Source organism: Oppia nitens, unplaced genomic scaffold (genome assembly GCF_028296485.1).
Source record: "Oppia nitens isolate AA-2021 unplaced genomic scaffold, nextdenovo-longstitch-racon4-pilon3 scaffold23_pilon_pilon_pilon, whole genome shotgun sequence".
In the NCBI taxonomy this organism is placed as follows: domain Eukaryota; kingdom Metazoa; phylum Arthropoda; class Arachnida; order Sarcoptiformes; family Oppiidae; genus Oppia; species Oppia nitens.
In genome coordinates this window covers 735,074-744,356 of record NW_026533203.1, presented here as the reverse complement: position 1 = coordinate 744,356, position 9,283 = coordinate 735,074, and positions in this window count along the sequence as shown.

Here is a 9,283-nt window from a genome sequence, read left to right as displayed (position 1 = left end):
TTGTTTCATTACTTATATTATTCATATTATATACACAATGTTTTTGATGCCTCAAAATCACATTAAATACATATTTTATACAAATTTTTATTTCCTTAAATTCAAGTCAACGCCTTGCCTTCACTTCACTTCTATTCATATTTTCAAATGTTTTGTTATAAACCAATAAATAAAACGCAAAGGAAATTGTCTTAACTTTTTTATATATTTTTATTATATAAACAATTGAACGAAAACACACAATAAATAACTTAAGCCTGAAAAAAGTGATTATAAAAACAATTTAATAATAATTTTGCTATTTTTATTATAATCAAAGTCAATACACAACACAATTCAGTCCTCTTTTTTGTCAACAGTTACTCAAAATATAACTAAAAATAAAATTAATTATATAAAGTATATATACATCATTTGAAAAATTACATTTTGAAAGCAAGTTTCATATCATTTTATAATATATTTTACTTTAATATTTTGTAAAATAAACATTTTTTATTAAACTATAACACAAATAACTAACAATTCATTAATCAGATAACTGTCATAATAACATGATATAATTAGATATACTTTTAATTATTGTAAGTTATTTTTTATATAATATGATAAGATATAAATTTTAAAAATAAACACATTTAACTTAAATAATGTATTGTTTTGTTGAATTTTTGCCACTTTTGTGTCCAATTTAAATGTTAATCAATTTTTTAATGAGAGAAAAGACTCATAAAAACTATTAATTGTTATGAATGGAAATAATTTTTGGTTTGTAATTAACTTTTAAATTATTGCCGAAAAATTAAGTAAAACTATAAATGAGTGTTTAAGATATACTACTAAAAAATATTGAGCCCACATATATACAGTATATATCTATAAAAATAAGTAAATGTATTATTATATTAAAAAACATGAATTAATTTAATCTCTTTCCCAACGGGTGTTCACAAGTGATACATAACTCTTAAGGAAATTGAGAGCTCAATAGCCATCACATTAACTGATAAGACATCGTTGGGTATATCAGACCTGTTGTGTTCATCACTTATGGGTTGGTCTCAAACTTAACTCAAACTTAAAATATAAATGAATACAATATAATGAATATGTGTGTAAATCTCAATACAACAATAGCATGTGATATGAAAACTATGAAAAAATGCAGTTAAAAATCTAAAGCATTTTAGTATTAGTATTATTATATAAATACTGTGGTATAAAATAATATCACAATCAGTACATTACGTTATATAACATTTATCTAAAGTAAGCCATTGTGTGGTGTTTTGTGAATGCTTACAAACATTTGTATTATTTAAAATAACTATCATTATATAACATTGAATTCAATTTCTTCAATGTTAGACAATAAACAGTTAATGTCTGAAAATAGTCTCTTAAATTAATTTAAATATAATACTGATAATTGTATTTCATTTATATTGCAATAAATTCAAGCGTTGTATTCAAAGTCATAATAGCTGTGATTGAATCATATTTCTAACATTAACCTCATTTTAGTTGTAAATTTTTTAACAATCTTAATCTTAATTACATTGAATTGTATGGATATATCTAAAACAATAGTCCAGACATAGTATTTAATGACAAGCTTATAGCAAACTAAAATTTGTACACAAAAATAAAAATTAATGTCAAAATTATTGTTACATAATTATAATTTAACATATCTTGATAAAAAGATATAAATTAAAAAATAATATCTAATACCATTTAAACAACTTTTAAAATAAAAAATTATAATTTTTTATAATATTTTTTACGATTTTTAATTAGTTTCAATTTATATGTAAAGTATCACCAATTGTAAAACAATTCATTTAAAGTTGGAAAAAATAAAGAAACTAAAAAATAATATTAATAGTTTTTAAAAATTTTATCACATTAAAGAAATATATATTTTATATAACTTATAAAACATATTAATAGATAAGCTATAATAGTGACACACATTTTCTATTTAAAAAAATATAGACACAAACGTCGGACAATAAATTATTAAAACATTGTTTAAACATAAAGACTCAGTTTTTATTAAAATTATAAAAACAACACAAAAACAATTCATACAAATATAGCGGTAATTGTATTGAAATACAAAAACCAGTTCACAGGTAGAGGAGGATAAAGAAGAGACTATTTTATTGAATACCATAAATATATACACAATATATTAATAAATACAAAATTAAATAAACATTTCAAATGATATATATTATACACATTTATCCACTATTTTTAAAATAAAAATAACTTTAAAGTTATATTGTCTTTGATTTTATAATAAGGTCTTAACTGAGAATTGACATAAAAAACAATAAATATTTATTTTTCAAAAATATAAAAATTATATTGTTTGAAAACATTCAATATTCGCTAAAATTCAATTATAAATAAACTAAAAACAATATAATAATATCTATTATTTAAAATCTGACCCAAAATTTTCATCAAATGTCCAACAGTTGTAAACATAAAATTATCAAAATTGTTTAGAAATACACTTTAGATTTAATTATATGAATGAATGTATGTCTAAAAAACAGAGAAACGGAAAGACAGACAAACAGAGACAAAGAGAGAGAGAGAGAGAGAGAGAGAGAGAGAGAGAGAGAGAGAGAGAGAGCTGTCAACTGTCCTTCAATTAAATAAATACTGTATTTATAAATAGAGTTACTATTATTAAAAATAATTGTGTTAAATATTTCTTTACTTTATTTTAATTACGGTTTTATTTGGTTTATATAATAATTATTTTTAAAAATACAATATTTTTCTCATAATATGACTTTCAATTAAAGCATAATTTTATTAATTAGCTCACAATTAATAGGAAGTTAAATACTTTTTTATTATTATAAAACTTATTACAATTTAAGATTCAAATTATAAGTTATTTTTATTTTATTTTAAGACAAGTGACCGATTCAATGCAAAATAATTTTTAATTGTTAATTATGCTCTTATATAAAATAAATATTTATTATTTTAATAACATGTAGTATAACTTTTTTGTTATTTTTATTACATTTTATTTGTCTTCTACTTTTTGTTCAATATATAAACAGTAATATAGTATAAGAGATTATTTTATTGCTAAAGTAAAACAATAGGAAATTCAAGAAAAACAATTTTGAAGTCATTTCAATTTGTTTTAACTATAAAAAGCTATTTTACAGTAAATATGTTAAATATTTTGACACAAATTGTTGCCATTCATTAAGTTTATGCCACATAAATAAAATGCTAAATAAAAATTTTATTATTAATTTCTTTTGATAATCAATTTTGATTTTTGTAAACTATGTTTTTAAAATCAATTTTAAATAAAGTAATCACAAAACACTTATTTTACAAAAAGAAATTAAATTTTTGAATACAAAAAATTGTTTTACTATTAATCTCTCTCTCTCTCTCTCTCTCTCTCTCTCTTTCTTTCTTAATATTAATTTTGAAATTATAATATTTATGTTATTATTCAAGGATAGTCAACTCAAGTTAGATTTTAGGGTATGTTATTGTAGTTATGGTTAAAGTTTCCACTATTAGGTTCATTATTATATTTAATAATAAATTATTACTAAGTTAAAGCTCAGAAAATAAATAACATACCCATCCTATAAATTAAATATTATTTGCATACAAAACAATCTGGATTATTGGCCTATTAGCTTATAATATATTATATAATAATATACACTTCTTATAGAAATGTATAAAATATTTTATAAATAATGCTATTATAGTTGTCTAATATAAGTGAATAAAGCTTTAAATAAAAATTTTTAAAACTTTTATACAAAATTAAAAAATACTTTTATATAGTATTAAAACTGACAAAACACACAAAGATTATTGAAATTACATTGATGACCTAAAATATTATTATTATAATAATAAATGGCATATCAATTGTATAATACATATCGCAAAAATTGAATATTCATTAGAGGTTAAACCAAAAACTGATTTAAATGTTTGGCTTTAAATAAAAACACAATTATATTGACTATAACTGTAATATCGTTATAATAGTAGTATTACTAGACATTTGATTTTTCTATAAATAGTTTGAATTTAAAAATCAAATTAAAGCTTTTCCTTACATTTAAATTCAAGTATCCATCAGAAGACCTCAACATTGAAATTGATGTGAAAATTGCGTGAATTCTATATAAAAACAGAATTTTTTATTTTATTTTATTTTTTATTTTTAATCAACAAAAAGCATAACTAATGAGAATTAATTATAAAATCATTAAATATTTTTGATATTTTTATAGATTATGTTATATAAAAGAATACATTCAAAATAAATCATAAAATTATTTCAATATTAACATTCAATAATATAATATATTCAACTATAATTATCATTTAATATAAAACAGATTATTAATTACATATAGTAAATATTTTTTTAATTTCTAATTTATATATATATATATATATATATTAGAAATATTTACTATTTATTATATTGAATAATTAGTATAGCTAGTTATGAAAGTTTTCACTTATTTTATTAAATATACTAATAAATTATATCAATAAATATTTAAATAGTTTACATTATTTATAATAATATAAAATAAAAACATGTTTTTTGTAAGTAAAAATATAACATTTCTTATATTAATAATATTAAATTTAAAAGTCTATAATTGATTTGAATTTGTCTTTTTTATCTAAAAATATAAAAATATTAAATAATAACTTCAATGATAGAATCAAAAACAAAATAACTTAAATAATTAATATTTATTAAATAAAATACATTAAAAAATTAATAAATCATAAACTTTTAATCAATTATTTGTCAATATTATATATCTATATTACAAATATTTTTACCTAACCATTAAAAACGTTCAATAATTTTACAAAAATAAAAATTAATTTTTTAAAATTGATGAGACTTTTTAGTTTTGGTTCTTAAAATATAGTTTAAAATATCAAATGTTTTAATGTTAAAATTTAATAAAATCAAAAATATTATAATTATGATTTATTGAGTGAGAATACATATTTAAAATTAAGTAATAAAATATATTAAGTTGTTTTAATTTTTTATTAATTTATGTTAAAAACAAACCATTCATAAAATTTGAAATAATCTTCAATATATAATATTAAACAAAAAATAACTTTAATGAATGAGTTTTAATATTCAATTGTTTTATGTAATTAGTTTTTTAGTCTTATATTTCTTATTTACTCCAATAATGTTCAAAACAGTTACAAAACTTAATATAAGTTAAGGATTGGCTTTTTTGATAAAACATATATACTATATCTTCAATAACTTAATGGCTTTAAAATACAAGTATAGTATTGATATTTGTTTTGGATTTTTGTATTTTTAAAATTATAGCAAAAAAATAATTTGTTATCTTTTTATTATTATAACAATATTATGTTATATTATTATTTATATTATTGAAAGACAAATATCAATATATATATATATATATATATATATATATATATATATATTCTATTGTAAAATATTTTATATAGTATTTTAAGGTGAGGTCCAGTCTATCTTTAGTTAATGCCATTCCCTTGCAGCGCCCTATCCCTGGCAGCTATAGAGTGGTAATGTAGAGTCAGAGGGTTTAATAGTAATTACATTTTTAAAGATATAATGCCATCACGAGAATGATCTTCGGGTCAAATGATTAAAAATAAATTCAAATAAATCTTCTTTTTATAAGTCGACTCTCAGTGGCCGCCGGTTTGAGAATCGGTATTGTTCTCAAACATACTGTATGTTACATACAATTCCCCAAAAAAAACAGACACTCTTTTTAAAGAATCATTTATTTAAAAAATATATTAACATATTATTTACACTGAAAATCTTATATATATATATATATATATATATATATAAATATAATTATACTGTATATCCATTAAAATTTTAAGTATGAGCCACTTTTTTACAAATTATATAAATATATTGCTAAATATTACAAATGTTGTAACACTTTAAATAATTTAAAATATTTTTGTGTTCATTACTTATTTTTAAATGTACATTAATAATATTATATGTGATCGCTATTTACAATATATTAATAATGTACAGTATGTTTCCTAAATATACCGTATAAACTGTATTAAAACCAACATTTTGTATTATTAAAAAACAAACTTTTAAAATACAATTTTACTGTAAATAATGAATATATGATATAATAATGAAATAATACTGTAAATACAAATTTAAAAATTTAAGTGTTAAATTCATAACACATTTTAATCACTATATAAATAGATTTTGCAAAAAAATAATAATAAAATTTTATAGATTAAATAAGCTTTGCATTTATATCATAACACAAATTAAAGATTAATTTTTTTGATAAATATATACAATATTATATATAATTTAATATATGTTGTGGATTTGATTAATAAAAAATAAAATAAAATAATAATAAACTTAAATAATTGTTTTCAATACTAAAATGCATAATAACTGTTGATCTTTGTGTACTCATTTCACTTTGCAATTCATATGAGATTTATGTGTGAATTGATTTTTGTTATATTTATATTATATATGAAATCATTAAAAAAAAATTTATTGAGATTACAGTTGATATGAGCTAAAAATAAATGTTATTATTAATAATAATAATAATCAGATTGTTGTATACTATCATTAATATTAATAATATAAAAACTAAGTGATTGAAATTTAGTAAATTATGTGTTTATAAATGAAAATTAAATTATTATAAGATAGAAAATATTATAAATTATAAACTAGTTTATCATTGATTGAAAGAAATATATCATCTTAAATACATAAACAAAATTGATTTTTATTAAGCAGTGATTTTATTAGTAGTTTTAGTTATAATTATTGAAATGATATACTATTTCCATAAATTAAAACTCATCTTATGTTTGTTTGAATATACGTTTGCATATGACTTGAAACACGGAATTGTAAGTCAAACAGATTGAAGTTTAGACAATGAATTGGATGTTTCAAACATATTGTAAATGATGTGAATATATTGTATATATATTAGTATACTTTATAAACCATACTTTCAAAGTGATACACATAACCAAAGTTTAATATAATAAGCTATTAGCCTATAATTAAGGTTTCATTATGATTGTTGTTGTTTATTGTTATCATATTGTTTACAATCATTGATATTATAAGCGTAAGGTGTTATTACATCACGAATTCACTGATATATAGTTGTTATGACTTAACATAAGTTCATAACATCTCATGTCTCCCTATTTTCTTATTTATTTCTCATACAATCCTCAATAATAATAAAAAAAACAATAATTTTATTAATTAACTCTCATTATTGTTAAGATTTAAAAATATATATTATTATTATTTGTTTATTGCATCAAAATATACGTACTAACAAATATAATGCATGTCTTCACAATATAAACTTTAAAAATAAATAGCATTTGTTATATTATATAAATAATAAGCAATTGTTGGCTCATAAGACAACTATTTTTATAATAAATAGCATAATGTAAAAAGCATTTCTTATTATATGTTTTTAGTATTTCTTTTTCTCAACATCTATAGTATTTTTTAGATTAATTTAAATCTATTATAGTATTACATCTAATGTTGTCTAAAGTTATCTGAGAGAGAGAGAGAGAGAGAGAGAGAGAGAGAGAGAGAGAGAGAGAGAGAGAGAGAGAGAGAGAGAGAGAGAGAGATGGGATATAATACGAGCAATAATAAGACACGAAACAGTATAAGTTATGTTCACATCTTTTACATTGATTTTCCCAAACTTTATATAATAATTTGTGACAATAAATATTTTACACATAAGTAATATACACTCAAACCATTATTATGGCCATTGATAAAAGCAATGGTATATTATTAAGCGCTAACTTAGACATAGCGTAAAAATAATTGAAAAGTGCGGCAAACTTACCACAACATCCCCTCTCCTTAACAGTAATAAGAGTATCGCATAAAAACTATTTTTGAAATATTATTGCCACAAAAATTTATTTTTCACGAAAATAACTTTAAATACACAGCAAACTATAAATATATTTTCAATAGTAAAATATCTAATGAAAATTGATTGATAATGATTTTAAAAATTATCAATGCAAATTAAATTTAACAAAAATGCTATTGAAATTATTTATTTAATCACATTATTATTTAGTATTCAATTCACAATTTTTATTTTTTAAACATAAAAAGTGTAAAATTTTTATCAACAGCTATAATTTTGATTATATATAAGTAAAATGTAAATTAATATGTTTAACACATTTAAATATCCATCATAATTTACATAAAAATTATATTTGATATAAAAATTATAATCTTTAGTATTGAGTATATTTTGATTATATGTATTGATTGAATATGTAATACAAACACAATTAAACTCAACAATAAAAATAAGTATTGGTTTTATAACTCTATCTAAATGTTAACAGAAATCAGTACTGAAATGTAAGTCATATTTAAATTTCTGTGTTAAATATATAGGTATCTCTATGTTATATCTCATTCATGTTATCCGAGTATTATATCCGAGAAGCTAACTGTGTGTGTATTAGAGAGAACCGGTAATTGTAAATGCATGCCATCCCACCCTCAATGCCATTGAAAGCACTGGCATATATTGCACTCGTATATTGAGACCAAATCATATATGAAGAGAGAGAGAGAGAGAGAGAGAGAGAGAGAGAGAGAGAGAGAGAGAGAGAGAGAGAGAGAGAGAGATACCTGTGGCCATACACTTAACTGCCAGTGCACTACACTATCAACAGATGTGAACTATTGTTTGCATGCATTTCATCTCATAATATAACTGTAGGAAAGCCATCATTTGTATTGTGTTTGTTCTTTGAAATCTCTCTATAATTCTTTATATACTTTAACAGTCAGTCTATAATTTTTAGACTATATATAAAAAGTCAAAAGTAATTGCTTTTATGTTTTATAAATTATAATAATATTAGAAATAATTTGATAGAAATGCGTGCATTTAGTCTTCACAACAACAACAATCATATGGTTTGGTTAGACATTCATATATATATATATACAAAGTATTAATAATGTTTTATAATATTCAAAAGTAATTGTTCTCTAATTAGCCACTAATCGTATGAACCACTCATTCATTGTTAACAATTTGTTTTGCTTTGCATTATATATTTTTAATGTCCACTAATAACAAGATTTTCGTGAATCAAATTTCAAAATAAAATTCAATAC